Genomic DNA, 19,678 nt, shown 5'->3' on the forward strand with positions numbered 1-19,678 from the left:
TAAATTATATCACACAATATGGAGTTATTATGTGATGTATGTGATTTTTCATATATTCTAATGACATATTAACTTACTTGTACACATTTTTCAACCACACCCTACGTACATGCCAAATGCATAACAACACCCGACAATTAAAGGATAATCTACAAGAAAATACATTATCAAAGTTCATAATTAAAATTCTACTAAAATGATTCTTAAATTAAAACTAGTTAATTCCAAAATTGGGGAAAAATATATTTGCAAACTAAAAATAAATAAATTACACTCTTATTACTATAGAGAAAAGTTGATAAAAACCTGATTGCTTCAATTTCAGCACTAGCATCATCCGTCATGAATGCATTGACACTCCAATCTTCTCTACATTGTTTCCCTCTTTTGTAAATTTCAGTTAGCCATTCATTTATATCCTCAACTTTGTTTCTAGAGGCTATAGCCCATGCAACGGGTACACCAGCTTCTTGCTCATCAAATACAAGCAAGGTATATAGTTGATACTGCATTTAACAAATTATTAATAAATTAGTTTTTTATTCAAATAATGTTGATGATTAAATTAAAATTCACAAATAAAATTAGCATTGTTCTACTTACACAATATTTATTTGTTGAAAACGTGGAGTCCATTGCAATAAGCGACTCATGTGAATGCTTCACCATCATATCTCGCATCCATGGTGTTTGGATGCCTATAATAAATGGAATATTTTTCACATTTTTTGGTGTTTTATAGAAGAAGAAGTTATCTTTCTCCTCTAAATGCCACAAGCATACACTTTTTGCATCATCTTCATGTTTTTGAGAACGTAGGGAACATACTCATTCCCATGCATTTAACACATCCTTTCTTAACAAGCATGTGTCCCTCCTATTCATCAACTTTTTGAGACCAGGATCTAAGTATTGTTTTTCACATATTGTGTTGATCCCGACACCCATCAATAGTAAGGATTCAATGTATGATTTGCATTCTCTTGACAACCTTGGTGCAAAACTACTCCTTGGATCACCAGAAGGGTCATCCTTTCCATGACAATATTCACCATTAACATCCTGATGGCTAAATTCATTATATGTAATTATTGCAATATCTGGTCTACCATACATAACCCTAACATGAAAGTGTGTTTGACAACCCCTTTTTTGAATAAATTTGTGTTTTCTTTCCTTGCTTGTTGGTGAATTTCTTTTATCTAGCGGTCCAAAAGCACAATGATAACTGTTTATACACATTAAAAATTTATTAATTAATATAATAAACAAAATATTTAAATAAGTGACATGCTTAATCAATTTATTAAATCTAGACAAACCTTGAATACATCTTTGTGGCATGTTTAGTAGGCTTTACCAAATTAGTCTCTAAAATTTTTTTACGTATAAATGTTGTTTCAGTACTTTCCAATAAACCTTCTCCTTTGACAAAGTGAGGGAGTCTCTCAAGAGGGATAGCAGCACACCAGTCTATTTGTTGTTTACTATCATCTCCAATAGGTGTTCATTCAAGTTCATAACTTGAGAAATGACTTCCATCATTTGGGATGTCTTGCATGTCTAACTTAATAAGTGATTCCCACTTATTCTTTCTACCCATCCTGAAAAATATGAATATTCTTAATGACCCTTTATATTACTTAAATAAAGTTTCTATAAAAGAATAATTTTCTTACTATAAGTATGGACTAAAAAGAGAGACAAAAATAAAAAATCTTGAAGCCCCTATTTGGCTTCAAGTAAGGTAGATGCAATCTAACATGACAAACCAAAAAAACAACTCTATAATTATTCAAGTGGTAGTGACTCCTAGTATGGCTCTACCAGACAAGCTACTACATTTCTTAGGTATACTAAAATAAATAACTAATTATCATATTGTTCACAAAACTTTAAAATTCTTTTAAGTTAAAACATGAAATTTTTGAAATATGAAGTAAATGTAGTTGAAGATTCAAGAATAAAATACTAACACTTCATGCGAAGATTGGTGCTCAAATACAATTTTTTTGCTACTTTATGGATGTAAAATATTATGAAAGTAGAATAAATTTAAAAATTACATATTACCATGTGTCAAAACCTAGATAATTGAAATAAAAAATTTAATTGCACTTTGTATATTTTTCATTTCATATTTTTTATTATTAAGCTCTAATTATTTAAACAAATATAAAATAGATTTTAAAAACTTATATAAAGAAAAAATGATCTTATAATAAATAATTACAAATTAATATAAATACAAGTGTATTTGATTGATTTCTCTACATTATTTGGAATAGTTTGATTTTATATATGTGGATAACATTAATCAAAAAATTTAATTAGATATTTTTTCAAACATTAGTCAATTCAAGCTTAGTGGTCCTAGAATATAGTATAAGAGATGTAAAAAATGATGCAATTTTAGAAATTTTTTAAATATTACGAACATGCATAAATTTATCAAAGTGAAAAAAAATAAGGGGATGATTAGAAAGAATTTTCAAATTAAATTAAATGTATATTTTTCAATGAACATTTTAGATCATATTCTAATTATTTAAAATAAATAAAAGTTAATTTAATTAAGTTATATACTACATATAAAGTCTTCCATAATAGAAAATAGAAATCAAAACAAATAGAAGTGTTTGACAAGTTTTGTTTATAATTTAGAATAGTTTGATTTTGTATGTATGTTGGTAACATAATGACATTGCTTATGTTATGTAGTTTTTTAATTTTGTCAAGTCTAATTTGAAGAAAATAATGAGAATTTCTATTTCAATTAGAAGATAGATAACATTTAACTTATAACCCACTGTAGAGAATTCATTGAACAACGTGAGATGTAAAATTACAAATTATGTATTTAATAATTTTGTTTGTTTTTTAAATTATTTTGATTTTGAATAGGTACACATTTTTCCATTCATATAGAGACTAAATTTTAAAAGATAATTTGAAACATGATTACTAATATTTTAATAATATTTATTTGCAAAATATAAATATTATTATTAGTTTTAACAATATTTACCAAATTGAGTATTACTTTAATTTTTTTCTCTAATTTATAAAATATAATATTAAAGCGAACAAAAATATAACCATCTATTTGTTTTTTGTATGAGAATTTGTTAATATATAATTAAATATTGATTGCAAAATGTCAAATCTAACATCCAACTCATTCTATAACAATAATTTTAAAAATTTATCTCAAATAAAATACTATAATATTAAATAATAGAATTCAAACTTTAATAAACATAAAAAGAAATACAAGAGTTATAGCAATATGTAGGGTTGATACACAATGATATTTATTAAAACAATTTAAAGATAATATTAAAATTTCACTAAAATGAAAAAACTATTAATATTTAAATCTACACTTTAAGAAAATATAGAAATTTAACTAAAATGGAAAAAAACTATTAATATTAAAAATCTACTATTTAAAAATATATAAGAATGTGAAATAAATCAAAATACTAATTTAAATAGCTTAAATTAATTATAATAAATTTACCTGCGAGATGGGATATTTGTGAGCTACCAAAATGTCGTTTATTATTTCAAAAGTCTGTGTTAAATGTGGAGAAGTGTCTTGCCCACTTGCAAGTCATCCAATGCAATGAAATTGTCACAGCCTGTGCAATATATGTTGTCAGCCAATGTAACAGCAACCCAACAAACAGACAGACAAAATGAAACAAATATATTACATTTCAGACTTGCTCAGAATTAAAACTCCTCTTAAACTATAAAATTAAAAAATAACTATTCTAAAACTCTACATTCTAACTCCGCCATTCTAATCTCTTTGCTGCCATGGCGATGATATCAACACAAGACACAATGAGCACACACGCTCCACAACTTTCTTCACCTCAACAATGGCATCAAAGGCGTTCTGAGTTATGTTGTTCTCAAGAAGGTGCCATTCTACTTTCATACTTCCCGTAAACATTTCTTGAGTGAAATTCTCGATTTATAGAATGGGCTGAAAGAAAATTGGCGCCATTGACATTAATGATGGTAGGTAGAGGATAAGGCGGGAGAATATGGCATCGTTCCTTGCATTCCTTTTGGGCGGACCTGACATGCATGCCTCACGTAATGTGAATTTTCAATTAACTGAAGCGGTACATTGACAGCGTTGGGGCAGTGACAGAGTTGGGTAGTCGGACGGTGCAAATAAGTTGCACCGTAGCCGGTGCCACACATGTGAAACTTATTAATCAAATTTTTATTATTATTTTATTGACTGACATAAAATTAATAAAAAATTAGATGAAAAAAAGTACATAACTCTTAAAATGTGCTCAACTATTAGTGCTCTTTAACTATTACAACTTTGTCAATAAAGACTGTCCCATTAAAAGACATCACATCATACCATTTCAGTTTTCCTAAGGATCTTATAGAGACATCATGAGATATTGGTTCTTAAAGTTCTTAGAAGTACATCATGAGATCCATGTTTTTAAAATATACACCACAACAATAAATGATATTTAATGAAAAGATTTAACACAATCCCACTGCAGTACATTGTGATGTTAAAGTGAAGACTTTGATGGGAATAAAATAAGTTGGTGATTTTCATGCGTGCCATTAGTCCTTGTCTGTATTGCTCCACTCCTCCACGCAACCATACTAATCTATTCCATCACCTACGCCATTTGTGTACATCACTGGAATTTCTTCCTTGCATACAGTTTGATTCTTAGATATTTACAACATCAATGTTTCAAATCATATGATGGCATTAGGCCTCTGAAAGCATTGGCTAGCAGCAGTAATTATCCCATCCAGAGATTTTCTATTTGATGAAGATCTACAAACAAAATCTTAGTATTTCATAAATTTCAAATTTTGAGACTTCTATTTTTTAATTTCAGTTGTGTAATAAATCTTTCTATGGGCATTTCCAATCACATTCTATCACACAACTAAATTTAGAAATAAAAGTATAAATTTCAAGTTAATTAATGAGGCTGTGAAATTCTATCCCCACAACACCTAATGTACACAATCCTTAAAAAGGAGGGCGTTATCCATGTCCTTAAGGGCCCGTTTGGTGAGCGAAATAGGAATATGTATTCTAGAATACGTATTCCAAAAATTGTGAATTCCTTGTTTGGATGCACCAAAACGAGATTGGAATACGAAGCAAAAATGGAATACGTATTCCATTTTTGGCCCAAAAATGGGGTTTTGCAATTCCACCAAAATAGGTGGTATTGGAATACGTATTCCTATTCCATTTTTTTTTATTTTACAAAACATAAATTTTTGGGTTCGTGAATTCCCATCAAATATTGGCTGAACCAAATGGGGAACAAGAATACGTTCTATTCCAGAATATGTATTCCAGAATACGTATTCCTATTCTGCTCACCAAACGGACCCTAAGAGGCTGGATAAAAGTGTCTCCATGTTTCCTCATTTTTATTTACTTCCTATTTTTTATCTAATATTATTTTAAAAAATTATTATGAATAATTTCGTTTAAACATACTATTTTTTGCTGCTAAAAAAAAAGCTCCAAAATAGAGGCAGAAGAGAAAAGTATTGTAGCTGAGAAACATAGCAAGTGGAAGGGTGTGTTTATTATCAACCATTTGCTTTTCTCCAAGAGAGAAAGTAGAATTATCATCATCATTACTCTCTCCACTTTTTCTGTCAACTCTTCTACTGACATCACTTCCAACCAGGCACCCGCTCCTGCCCATTCAATAAGAAATGATAGATGAAATAATTATAATAATAAGTGAATGTTACTAGAATTTTACAATTCATAAGAATAATTTGTTAGCTTTTGGATTTGATTGTGTGTGAATTTTTTAAATATCAATGTTTGATCGCCCAGCTTGTGATCTATATCAGAATGCAAAGAGATAACTCCTTTCTCTTTTTCTTTTACATTCTGATGATAGATCACGTGAGATGTAATCAAAACATTAATATTCAAACTAATGGAAAAACTACTGCAATATAACAAAAATCTATTTTACAAAAGAAATAAAAAAAAGCACAAAAAATGGTCCAAATAAGCTACTAGATCTGCTCTGTGGGAGTTGAGAAGATGCATTTGGAGGGATGTTAAGGTTGCTGATAAACAGCTTGTACAGACCAATGCCAAATATGAGCATTACTGTTCCCAACAAATATATATCTGAAACCAATTAAATACAAATCAGCATGATGAATGTAAGTGTTAAATGAGATCAAAAGATTATATAAATAAATAAATAAAATGAAGTTTCATTTGTAACACTCTTACCTATTGCTTCGACAAGGGGTAGAATTTCATGGGCAGACTCTAACCCCTTCAAAACTGGAAAACGATGAAAGTATTTCAGAAATGAGTCCCACATAAGGGCACCTGTTATTGATTCCAAAATCAAATTGGATTGGATTTTTCATATTTTCTATGATTATATGTAGTAAATAATAAAATATGATCTAAAAGATACTTGAAAAAATTAGAGATCATGAATTTGAAAAAGAAGAACTACCCTGAAGAAGCAGAGAATAGAGCCTGTAAGTGCACCACCCACACCCATCAAGGTAAACCACCTACAGTTAAAAACCACCTGACCACATACACATATACACTATAAATTAACATTCTAATTAAAGCTTAACACGGCTCATAATTTTCTATGTGTGAAACTGACTTTTTGAACCAAATCTTCTGTCCCATTCTTCTCTGGTTGTAAATCCAGTCCTTTTTTGGGGAACTCCCAAATGATTACTATTGAGAAACATGTGTCTCAACCTTGCAATCCTTTTTTGGAAAATTTCAGAATTTGTTTGTGGAAGTTTTCCACTTGTTTATGCATTGAAAAATGGTTAGTGAGTTGTTAAAATGAGTTTTGTCCATAGTAGAATATAGGTAGGTCATTTTTAGAGCCTTGATGACTCATTTTGTGACTTTTATGAGGGTCTAGACTAAGAGACAAAATTGTAGACGAGATTACTATTTTAACCTAGTTGTTTTTCCATATTGGAAATGTAAATGTCAAAAATGGGTAACATGTGGCATGGTAGTTTTGCCCATGGTTTTGTAAAACCATAAGTGGTTTTCCGATTATAGAATCACTATAAGAGGAGGGCTTGGGGAGGTGTTTGTGTAATTGAGTTTAGTTTGCAAGACTGGTGCTAGAAGGAGTCTCTCCAAGTTCGAGTTGTGGTGATGCACTCCTGTAAGAACTTGCATTGCAAGTGTATTGTAATCATCTTGGTTTGATAATACATTGTACAAGTTTTGGAGGGTGGGGTTTTTCTCCCGGAAGGGTTTTCCCACGGTAATCACTGTGTTGTGTGTTTTTTGTTATTTTGATTATGTTATTATGCATTTCTTGAGATCTTTGCAATAGTTACTTTGATTTGCATAATCATCCTCTCAAAGATTAGCGTAGGAAGCGATTCCACGTACCTTTGCTTCCTTACAAGTGGTATCAAAGCCTGGCCAATTTTGGTTCTATTTGTTGGGTACAGGGTTTTTTTGAGCTAATCAAGGTTTGAGTGGGAGCTTGTGCAGAGCATTTCATTTCTATGTTACAGGATTGAAAAGATGGCAAGCATGTCAGGGAGAATTGATGTTGAAAAGTTTTCTGGCACAAACTTTGAGATGTGGAAGCTGAAGATGGAAGATCTGTTGACTGATCAGGATCTATGGGATGCGATTGATGAGAATAAGCTGAGGCCCACAAATCTGACATTAGCCACACAATATGATGTGACTGATAGAAAAGCTAAAGGTCTCATCATATTGTGTCTTGCAGACTAGATTCTGATTAATGTCCATGAAGAACCTACCGCAAAGAAGCTTTGGAAAAATCTTAGTGAGATCTATCAAGCGAAATCACTTGTGAATAAGATTTTCTTGAGGAAGAAGTTGTATTCCTTGAGAATGGAAGAAGGTGGACAAATTTCTGAGCATCTGGAAAGGTTTAATATGTTGGTGACTCAGTTGACCTCAGTAGGGGTGCCAATGGATGAAGAAGAAAGGTGTCAAATTTTGTTATGTTCATTGCTAGACTCATGGGATAGTCTTGTGATGGCTATAGGGAGCACTTCAATTGTCTTGAAGATGGAGGACATTGTTGGTTCTCTACTTTTTGAGGAGATGAGAAGGAAGGTCTCTCTGAATGCCAAAGAGGCTTTGAGTGTTCATAGAAGACCAAAAGAAAGAGGCAAGAATGAAAAACAACATGGCCATTCTAAGTCCAAAAATAAGGGGAGATCGAAATCCCCTAGTAAGTCCAAGGCAATCTGCTGGAACTGCGACAAACCTGGACACTTTCAAAAGGACTGCAAAGAGGAGAAGAAAAAGAAGAAGAAGAAGAAGCAAGATTCTAATTCTGAGTCTGAGAAGGAAGATGGAGATGATTTCATTGCAGCCTTGGCCACTCATGCAGGTGAAAATGTATGGTTAATAGATTTAGATGCATCTTTCCACATGACTCCTAATAGGAACTGGTTTAGTAAGTAAGAAAATTTTGATGGTGGTAAGGTGTATTTGGATGATAATTCAGTACTTGATATTGTTGGTCGTGGAAGTATTCATGTGAAATTTTTCGATGGTAGAATTAAAATATTTGATGGTGTCTTGCATATCCCTGGACTAGCAAGGAATTTTTTATCTGTTAGTAAGCTAATAGATGTGGGTGTGCATGTACAGTTTTTTGAAGCAGGTGTAAAAATGTTGAGAGGCACTATGGTAATAGCAAGAGGAAGTAGATTGGGTACATTGTACCAACTTGATGCATGCACAGTCGAGTGCAATAGTACTTCTGATAAGATTGTGAAAATTTTACCTGTAGAGAAGACTATGTTATGGCACCAGAGACTTGGACACATAGGTGAAAAGGGCCTACGAACCTTGAAAAATAAGAACCTTGTTGATGGGTTGAATGACTGCAATCTTGAGTTTGATTTTTGTGAGCATTGTATCTATGGTAAACAAAACCGCATTCAGTTTTACTTGAGTTCTCATAAGTCTTCATGTATTTTGGATCTAATTCATTCAGATGTATTAGGTCCAGTTGATGTTCCTTCTATTGGTAGATCATTTTATTATGTTTCTTTCATTAATGATTTTAGTAGAAGAACATGGGTTTATTTCCTTAGGAGTAAAGCTAAATTTTTCAGTCGTTTTAAAGAATTTAAAGAAATGGTTGAATTGCAGACTGGAAAGAAAATAAAATGCTTGAGAACTGATAAAGGTGGTGAATTTTGCTCCAATATTTTTGACACATTTTGTAAAGATTGTGGTATTAAAAGAGAGAAGACAACTCCGTATTCTCCACAGCAGAATGGAGTTGCAGAAAGAATAAACAGGACCTTGATGGAGAAGGCTAGGAGTATGCTGAGTGGTGCTCGACTAGAACAAAAGTTTTGGGCTGAAGCTGTAGCCACTACCTGCTACCTGATAAACAGGTCTCCTACATCAGCTCTTGTTGATAAGACACCAATAGAAGTGTGGTCGGGCCACAAGCCTTCACTTAGACATTTGAGAGTGTTTGGTTGTGAGGCTTAGGCTCATGTACCAAAGGAGAAGCAAACAAAATTGGACAACAAAGCTATCAAATGTATCTTCATCGGATATAGTTATGGTGTGAAAGGATACAAGCTTTGGGATCCTATTGCACAAAAGGTATTTTATTCCATAAGTGTTATTTTTAGAGAAACTAAGCCTTCTTCTATTACAGTGCAGCCATAACAAATTAAAGAAAAGAAAGAAGTGATTCAACTTCCTACTACACCTGAGAAAGTTGAATCAAGGCCCTTAGAAAGACGAGATGTTGAAGAGAGCTCTATGAGTTTTGAATCATTAGAGGAAGAGGGAGAACCTAATTATGAACCTGAACCTCCTGAACCTGAACCAGATCTTGTTCGAAGATCTACTAGACAAAGGAAACCACCTGAAAGGTATGGGTATTCTCGTGATGATTGGAGGTGCATATTTGCATTGAATGCTAACTTTGATGAACTGAGATCTGTAGAAGAGGCTCTTGGTATGAATGATTCAGAGTCCTGGAAAATAGTCATGGATGAAGAAATGGCAGCTCTTAAGAGGAATCAAACATGGGACCTTGTACCATTTCCTGAAGGACAGAACCCTATTGGTTGTAAATGGGTGTTCAAAAGGAAGATGGGTTTAGATGGAAGCATTGAAAAGTATAAGGCACGTTTGGTTGCAAAAGGTTACTCTCAAGTTGAGGGAGTATATTATGGTGAGATTTTTTCTCTAGTAGCCAAAATGACATCCAATAAATTTTTTCTTTCTATTGCAGCAGCTTATGATCTAGAGATCGAGAAAATGGATGTGAAAACTGCTTTTCTTCATGGAGATTTGGAGGAAGAAATTTACATGTCACAGTCAGAGCACTATGTGATGAAAGGTAAAAGTCATGTGGTACCAGAAGTTTGATATATATGTGTTGAGTTTGGGATTTGTGCGATCTAAATCTGATCACGGTATATATTTCAAATCTGATGGTGATGGTTTCTTGGTTACTGCCTTGTATGTCGATGACATGTTGTTTATTGGCAAAGGAAAAGGTTTGATTGTAGAGTTAAAATCTCAACTCTCAAAAAAGTTTGAAATGAAAGATCTTGGTGCAACTAGGCACATTCTGGGAATGGAGATTATATGAGATAGACAGAACAGAAAGCTTTGGCTAGGCCAAAGTAAGTATGTTGGTACTATTTTGAAAAGATTCAATATGCAGGATGCAAGACCATTGAGTGTTCCTGTTACTATGGGAACAAAGCTTTCTAGCTCACAGTGTCCTACATCCCCATTGGAGATGGAAGAGATGATTCGATTACCATATCAGAGTGTTGTTGGAATTTTGATGTATGTTATGGTTTGTACAAGACTAGACATTGCCCAAGCAGTGGGAGTACTTTCCCATTATATGTATAATCTAGGAAGAGCACATTGGGATGTAGTAAAAAGAGTTTTCAGATACTTGCGGGGTACCTTAGAGTACTCAATATGTTTTCATGGAACAGGAAGTGAGCATTCCTTGGATATTCAAGGCTATGTGGATTTAGACTGGGTTGGTGATGTTGATAGAAGAAGATCCACCAGTGCATATGCGTTTACATTATTTGGTGGTACAATCAGTTGGATGAGTAAGTGACAAGCTATGGTCACTTTGTCCACTACTGAGGCAGAGTATATGGCAGCTACTCATGCCTGCAAAGAAGCCATCTGGCTAAAGAGATTGCATTCAGATATAGAGTCCAAACAAGGTGCAGTGACAATTTATAGTGACAGCCAGAGTGCAATTTGCCTAGCAAAGAACCTGACTTTTCATGCGAGGACCAAGCACATTGATGTATAATATCATTTTGTGAGAGATATGATCGAGGACGGCAAGGTGAAGCTGGAAAAGGTAGAGACTTTGGTGAATGTTGCTGATGCATTAACTAAGCCCATGAGCACAGAGAAATTCAGATGGTGTTTAGAGTCTATGGGCCTCTCAGCCCCTAGCAATTAAGTCCATGATATTTTAGATCCCCTGACTCTTGCAAGTTATTCGACAAGTGGGAGAATGTTGAGAAACATGTGTCTCGACCTTGCAATCCTTTCTTGGAAAATTCCAAAATTTGTTTGTGGAAGTTTTCCACTTGTTTATGCATTGAAAAATGGTTAGTGAGTTGTTAAAATGAGTCTTGTCCATAGTAGAATATAGGTACATCATTTTTAGAGCCTTCATGACTCATTTTGTGACTTTTATGGGGGTCTATACTAAGAGACAAAATTGTGGACGAGATTACTATTTTAATCTGGTTGTTTTTCCATATTGGAAATGTAAATGTCAAAAATGGGTAACATGTGGCATGGTAGTTTTGCCCATGGTTTTGTAAAACAATAAGTGGTTTCCAGGTTGTAGAATCACTATAAAAGGAGGGCTTGGGGAGGTGTTTTTGTAATTGAGTTTAGTTTGCAAGACTGGTGCTAGAAGGAGTCTCTCCAAGTTTGAGTTGTGGCGATGCGCTCCTGTAAGAACTTGCATTGCAAGTGTATTGTAATCATCTTGGTTTGATAATACATTGTGCAAGTTTTGGAGGGTGGGGTTTTTCTCCCGGAAGGGTTTCCCCACGGTAATCACTGTGTTGTGTGTTCTTTGTTATTTTGATTATTTTATTATGCATTTCTTGAGATCTTTGCAATAGTTACTTTGATTTGCATAATCATCCTCTCAAAGATTAGCGTAGGAAGCGATTCCACGTACCTTTGCTTCCTTACAATTACATCTTTTGCTAATACCTTATTTTGTAGCAAACACATCGGTGGCCTCCTCTTACAAATTATTTTTTTGGAAGGCCTACAAGTTATAATCCTTGCAACTCCCCTCATAGAATGTTGTGTTTTGCAAAGACCCACATTGTGTGATTGCAATAAACGAGAAGATGCCATTCTTTGGTCACAACAAAAATGTTTCACAATCTCAACGAAACTAATATAGAATCTCCTATTTATAAACCCAATGAGAAATTTGGTGAAGAAGTATATTCTTTTGCAACTAATAAGAGATGTCTTGCATGAAACGCAACAGAGTTGAATGCCAGTGTGGAATTCAAAGGAAAAACATGTATAAATTGTGTGTACACGAGGAAGATTGAACGTAGGAAAATCCTCCACATTACCATGTTATAAATGACAAAGAACGAGGAAATGGGTGGTGGAGACGAGAGATGATATGAGCCCTTGGTGAAGCTTTCACAACATTTTAAGGTTTCATTTAGTTGGAGAAGATGAATTTGTCTCATAATCAGGTTGTCTTCGAAAATTCTGTTATGCATTTTAGGAAGATAGTTGGATCGTTTGGTTGACATGGAAGATGAATATACAAATCCATATTTTGCATTTAGTTGCCAATTTAGAAATTGGAATTGGAACGAAGTATGATTGGGAATATCTTTTTCTTGCGTTTGGTTGTTCATTTTCAAATTAGAATTGGAATTTGGAGTAAATTTGTTTAATCTTATTTTATTAGTGAAACACAAGTACTATAATGAGTAAAGTATTAATATTTAATTTAATATTTATGATTACTAATTTATTTATAATTAGACTATATTATTATTTTTAATTCTTGAATATTCACAGTTTATTTTGTTAGTAAAGAATAAATAAAATGATTATTATTTTTTTTTTTTATTCTATTTATTAGCAAAGAAAAGTAAAAAATGATCATACTTGCAATCATTTGTACAAAGTTATAAATTGTCCCTAGTTGGGAATTGTGATCATATATATTTATATATTTTTGAAAAATTATATATGACGAATTTATCATCAATTTTTTTTCAATCTATTTGCCTTGTCGAGCTTCATTCGAACTTCATAATTATTGAACTCGAACTCGAACCTTGTGACTTAGTTGTTAAATATGAGAACACTAGGAAATCCACGCTCTATACCATTATGCCCCCCATTCAATGAGCAACCCTCTCATGCTACTCATTCTTCCCATTACTATCTGTATTGTTAGATGGTCAATCTTGCATTTATAAAATATGTATAGATCAAATAGATACCAACATTCAAATAACAATGCCATCAAAATATGTTCAAATTATGAATGTGATCCAAATATGTTTAAATGAGGTATATGATCAATAATTCAATGTTACATATGTAGCATAAGATAGAAGAAAGAAAAACAATATCCATGAACTGATGAGAAAGAACAATATCCATGATCTGAATGATGGTGTGAAAACACACCGTTAAATACAAAAACACTAGGAAATCCATGCTCTATACCCTTATGCCCCACATTCGGTGAGCAACCCTCTCATGTTGCTTAATCTTTGCATTATTGTCTGTATTGTTAGATGGTCAATCTTGCATATATGAACTAAACATGCTTGAAAAATTAAAACCTAATTATTTTTTAATGGAATACACCAAGGAGTAGCATCAGAAATATTGACCATTTACAAACATGCACAGTAAACAATCATTAGATTGCTCATTTTTTATCAGCATGTGTGGTCTTGCAATATCAGCAAATCAGGAGTAATAAAAAAATACAAAAAAAACATACTTTGTCAATACTATTGACAATCTTGTCAAGAAGTAGATACATAAGAAACTAAATCGCGGAAAAAGACAAGAAATTAAAAAATATATCCAAATAAATTAGGAATATACATATAACATGGGACATAATCATGAATTGTACAATCATCTACCAGAAATCCTCAATACTTTTGATAATCTTGTCAGCGAGAAAATACATAGGAAATCAAATAGGGACAAAAAGACAAGAAATAAAAACATATGCAAACAAATTTGGACTAGAGATATAACATAGGACAGAATCATGAATTGTAAAATCATTTACCAAATCACATTTCTATCAGCATATGCTCTCAAGTTCTATAATTGAGCATTCATCATTTTCCACTCCTCGTGTATTCCACATATGTATGGTTCAATTATAGCTCTAATTAAAAATGCAATGAAAAAATATACCAAATGTTTATGAGATCATAAACTATGTATAGATCAGGTATGTATACATCAAGTATGCTTAACAAAATAGTATAAATGTGTTCAATAATGAGTTCTAGTATAGTGTTGTGAAAGATCAATGCAATACCATTAAACAAAGCCAACTAACCATCTAAAATTACTTCACAGGCCAATCGTGTGAATGCCAATGAAATGAACAACTAAACTGCATATTGACCAATGCCAATCATGCCAATGAAATGGACAACTAAACTATGCGTAGATCAAGTATGTATACATATGTACGTACATGTGTGTACATACACACATACATACATACATACATACATTCACACATACATACATACATACATACATACATACATGTGTGTACATACACACACACACACACACAAACATACATACATATGTGTATGTGTACATATATGCATCAATGCAATACTACTAAACAGAGCCAAGTAAAAAACTAGAATTACTTCATATAAAAATCATGCCAATGCCACTAAAATGAATGACTAAACTATGTATTGACCAATACCAATCATGCCAATGAAATTAACAACTAAACTATGTATTGACCAATGCCAATATTTCCAATGAGATGAACAACTAAACTATGCATAGATCAAGTAATTAGTTCTAGTTTAGTTTTGTGAGAGATCAATACAATACCATTGAACAGAGCCAAGTCATAAACTATGTATGGATCAACTATGTATAGATCAATGACAATCATGGCTTTTATCTATAAATAGTCAATATGTGCTCAATATGTGCTCAATAATGAGTTCCAATATGTGCTCATGTGATTATCTCTGATTACCTGTATATATCATAGTGTCAATCATAAAATAGAATTACTTAAAATGCTAATCATGCCAAAGGCAACTCATAAAATAGAATTACTTCATATGCCAATCATACCAATGCCAATGAAATTGTCAAACTGTACTCAGTAATAAGTTCCAGTACAATATTGTGAGAGATCAGTGCAATACCATTAAATAAAGCCAAGTGGTAAACTATGTATGGATCAAATATGTATAGATCAATGGCAATCATGGCTTTTATCGATACATAGTTGACTTGTACATAGCTTATCATGGTTCTATTTCTATCTGTTATCTGCTTAGCAAAATAGTCAATATATGTTGTAACTATTTGTTTCAAATAAATTTAGCAAAACAATCAATATATGTTGTAACAATTTGTTTAGAATTAGTTCAGCAAAATAGCCAATATGTGCTCACTAATGAGTTCTAGTATAGTGTTGTGAGAGATCATTGCAATACCATTAATCAAAGTGCATCATGCCAATGAAATGAACAACTAAACTATGAATATATCAAGTATGTATATAGATCCATGCAAAACCATTCAACATACTTATGAGGTCATAAACTGTGTAAAGATCAATGCAATACCATTAAACGTAGCCAACTCATAAACTATGTATGGATGTCTGTCCTATATTTATGTAGTATACATGGCAGATCAATGACAATCATGGCTTTTATTTATACATAGTTTATCATGGTTCTATTTCTATCTGCTATCTGCTTAGCAAAACAGTCAATATATGCTATAACTATTTGTTTTGAATTTGTTTAGAAAAACAGTCAATATATGTTGTAATAGTTTGTTTAGAATTTGTTTAGCAAAATAGTCAATATGTGCTTACTAATGAGTTCCAGTATAGTGCTATGAGAGATCAATGCAATACCATTGATCAAAGCGAATCATGCCAATAAAATTAACAACTAAACTATGGATATATCAAGTATGTATAGATCCATGCAAAACCATTCAACATAGGAAACTCATAAACTATAATTACTTCAGATGCCAATCATACCAATGCCAATGAAATGAACAACTAAACTATGTATTCATCAATGCCAATCATGCCATGCCAATGAAATGAATGGCTAAACTACGTATTGATCAATGCCAATCATGCCAATGAAATGAACAACTAAACTATGGATATATCAAGTATGTATAGATCCATGCAAAACCATTAAACATAGGAAACTCATTAACTGGGATTACTTTAGATGCCAGTCATGCCAATGCCAATGCCATGAACAACTAAACTATGTAACAGTTTCTTGCCAGTAATTAGTTCCATTTTAGTGGTGCAAGAGATCAATGCAATACCATCAAATAAAGCCAAGTAGTAAACTATGTATAGATCAAATGAGTATAGATCAATGAAAATCATGGTCTTTATCTATACATAGCTGACCTATACATAGTTTATCATGGTTATATTTTTATCTATAATTTTCTTAGCAAAAATGTAATTATATGTTGTAACAGTTTGAACAACTCAACTATGAATGTATCAAGTATGTATAGATCCATACAAAACCATTCAACATAGGAAACTCATAAACTATAATTACTTCAAATGTCAATCATACCAATGCCAATAAAATGAACAACTAAACTATGTAACAGTTTCTTGCTAATCTGCTTAGAAAAAATGTCAAAATGTGCTCGACAATGAGTTCCAGTATAGTTCTATGAGAGATCCAATGGCAATAAAATGAACAACAAAACTATGTATTGATCAATGACAAACATTAAACAGAGGCAACTCATAAACTGATTCATGCAAAACAATTAAATAGAGGCAACTCATAAATGGGAATTACTTCAGATGCCAATCATTCTGATGCCAATTAAATAGTCAAGATGTGCTCAGAAATGAGTTTCAATATAGTGTTGTGAGATCAATATAGTTCTAGTTTAGTGCTATCAAAGATCAATGCAAAACCATTGAACAGAGAAATCATGCAACATATGTCATTGCAATCTAGTCAGTAGTTGAAATAGCTAAATTGTACCAAATGTCATTGTATTCCAATCCACTCTCTCTGCCTTATCCATCATCAAGAACCCTTTGGCTCTTTCACGTTGAAGCACGAAGGTATCATGTGCTTTCAACAAAATTTCTCGACTCAGTTCAAGGATAGCTTTAAGAGTGGTATATGTGGCACTCAAAACATTATCTTCTTCAAATTTATCCACTTTTACAATTTGAGGATTACCAAGGAAATCTTTCAATTCCTTCATAGTTTCACATATCACATCCAATGATGCAGCCAAAGTTGTCTTCTTCCTCTTTCCCCTCCTTGATGATTATGGTGGAGGAGTCCCTCTACCACTTGCACTCGACTGATTGGAATGATATAACTCTTCATCAAAATTTGGTTGGCTGTCAAGAGGTGTACCACAATTGGTATTGTCCTCATCAAGCATGTGGAATGCATCGTTCATAGGGTGCCCTTCTTTAGCATCAAGGGGCATTGTAGCTATGAACCCTTCAGTGATGTCATTGCAGACAATTACAGCCAACTCATTGAAATATTGGAAAGATGACCTCTTATACATTTTTGCATTTTTGAATTCTCTCCTCTACATGTAAGCATTAATAGATGGATTAGGTTGTTAGTTTTTCAGTACTAAAATAAGAAGGGAAAATTTCTTCAATCAAAAGAGTACAAAGATCATCCTACCTTCAAAAGCTCATCCCACAAAAAATCCTCAGCATCCACAATTTGAGTCTCTTCATTCCAAGCTAACCCACTTGTATTTTTCAAGTCCTTCATTACTTTATATCCTACTTTCCATGTTTTCAGCTTATTCTTAAAATGATCTCATGATAGATTCAAGTTCATCCCTACATTGAATGTCTTCTCTATGGCAGTCCAGGCTTCTTTTTTAAAACCACCTTCACCTTTTCGTCTAAGATTAACTTGTTCAAGGAGCGAGTCTAGAAACTTGTGTTCCATCAGTTTTGTCCACATTTTCTTCTTTGAAGAAGAAGATTTGTTGCTCACACTGAGTGATCCATCTATATCAATCAAACTAATGGGAGAACACATCTGGTTCACGTGATCAGATCTGTCCATGCTCATCATGAGCTCAGTATACGCCATTGTGTACTCCTTCCTATATTTCATTTAAATTTGAAGGTGATAAACTTTAAATATCAATTTGTAATACATTGTAATGGAACAAGGCTAACATATTGAATAGGTAAACGTATTACAACTTAAAGAAATCACATGATTGAAATTGAAAGTTACTGCTTGTTAAATTTAAATGGAATGCAGCAAGGAGTAACATCAGAAAAATAGGATTTTCAATGAATTCATTATTCTCTTGTTACTAATGGGCTTATGATCTTTATCATTTGGTACTCCTTGTTGTATTTCATTTAAAATTGAAGACGATAAACTTTAAATATCATTTTTTAATACATCCTAATGCAATGAGGCTAACATTTAATAAGCTTGAACGCATTTAACTAAAGATGATAAACATTATTCAACTACATCATGTGATAGTTTGAGTGGTTTTGAGGCAACAGATAGGAGGAATAGTTGGGAGACATTTAAGCTACTCCTATTGTAAAGATGTATAATAATTGTGCTTTCTTACATTTAAAACAATGTAATCTACATTTCAAGTTTGATTGTGTATAGCAGATATGATCAAAATTTTTTGTACATAAAATAGGTGTGAAATTGAAAGTTAATGCTCTTTTTATTTAATTAGAATGTAGCAAGGACTGATATCAGAATAACGAAATCACACACCATCATTATATATGCATACATCAATTTAATCATATAAAGCACATTGCCTTCTAATAAATCATTTATTCTGGGGATCTATAATCATCCCACATCCTACTTGCAACATCTTCTCAAAATTGGACCCACTCAACCTATTGTACCAATCAATTCAAACTTTTCCAAATCATTAGATACTATAAATTTAATTGTAACTACAGTGGTGGATGGAAGATTTGTGCGCAAAATATCATTTATAGAGGATTGGTGTGCAAGTTGCAATAATTGATGATAACACATCAGCATCAACAAAACTACTAGCAAGACAAAATGGTAATATCAATGGCACGTAAATAGTCATGAGCCCCATTATGAAGCATGTTATTATACTTTTTCAATGCAAAGATGTATAATAATTGTGCTTTCTTACATTTAAAACAATGTAATCTACATTTCAAGTTTGATTTTGTATAACAGATATGATCAAGATTTTTTGTACATAAAGTATGTGTGAAATTGAAAGTTAATACACTTTTTATTTAATTGGAATGTAGCAAGGATTGATATCAAAATAAAAAAATCA

This window comes from Cupressus sempervirens, chromosome 3 (assembly GCF_028749045.1).
Source record: "Cupressus sempervirens isolate cs-2001-9-10 chromosome 3, ASM2874904v1, whole genome shotgun sequence".
Taxonomy (NCBI): domain Eukaryota; kingdom Viridiplantae; phylum Streptophyta; class Pinopsida; order Cupressales; family Cupressaceae; genus Cupressus; species Cupressus sempervirens.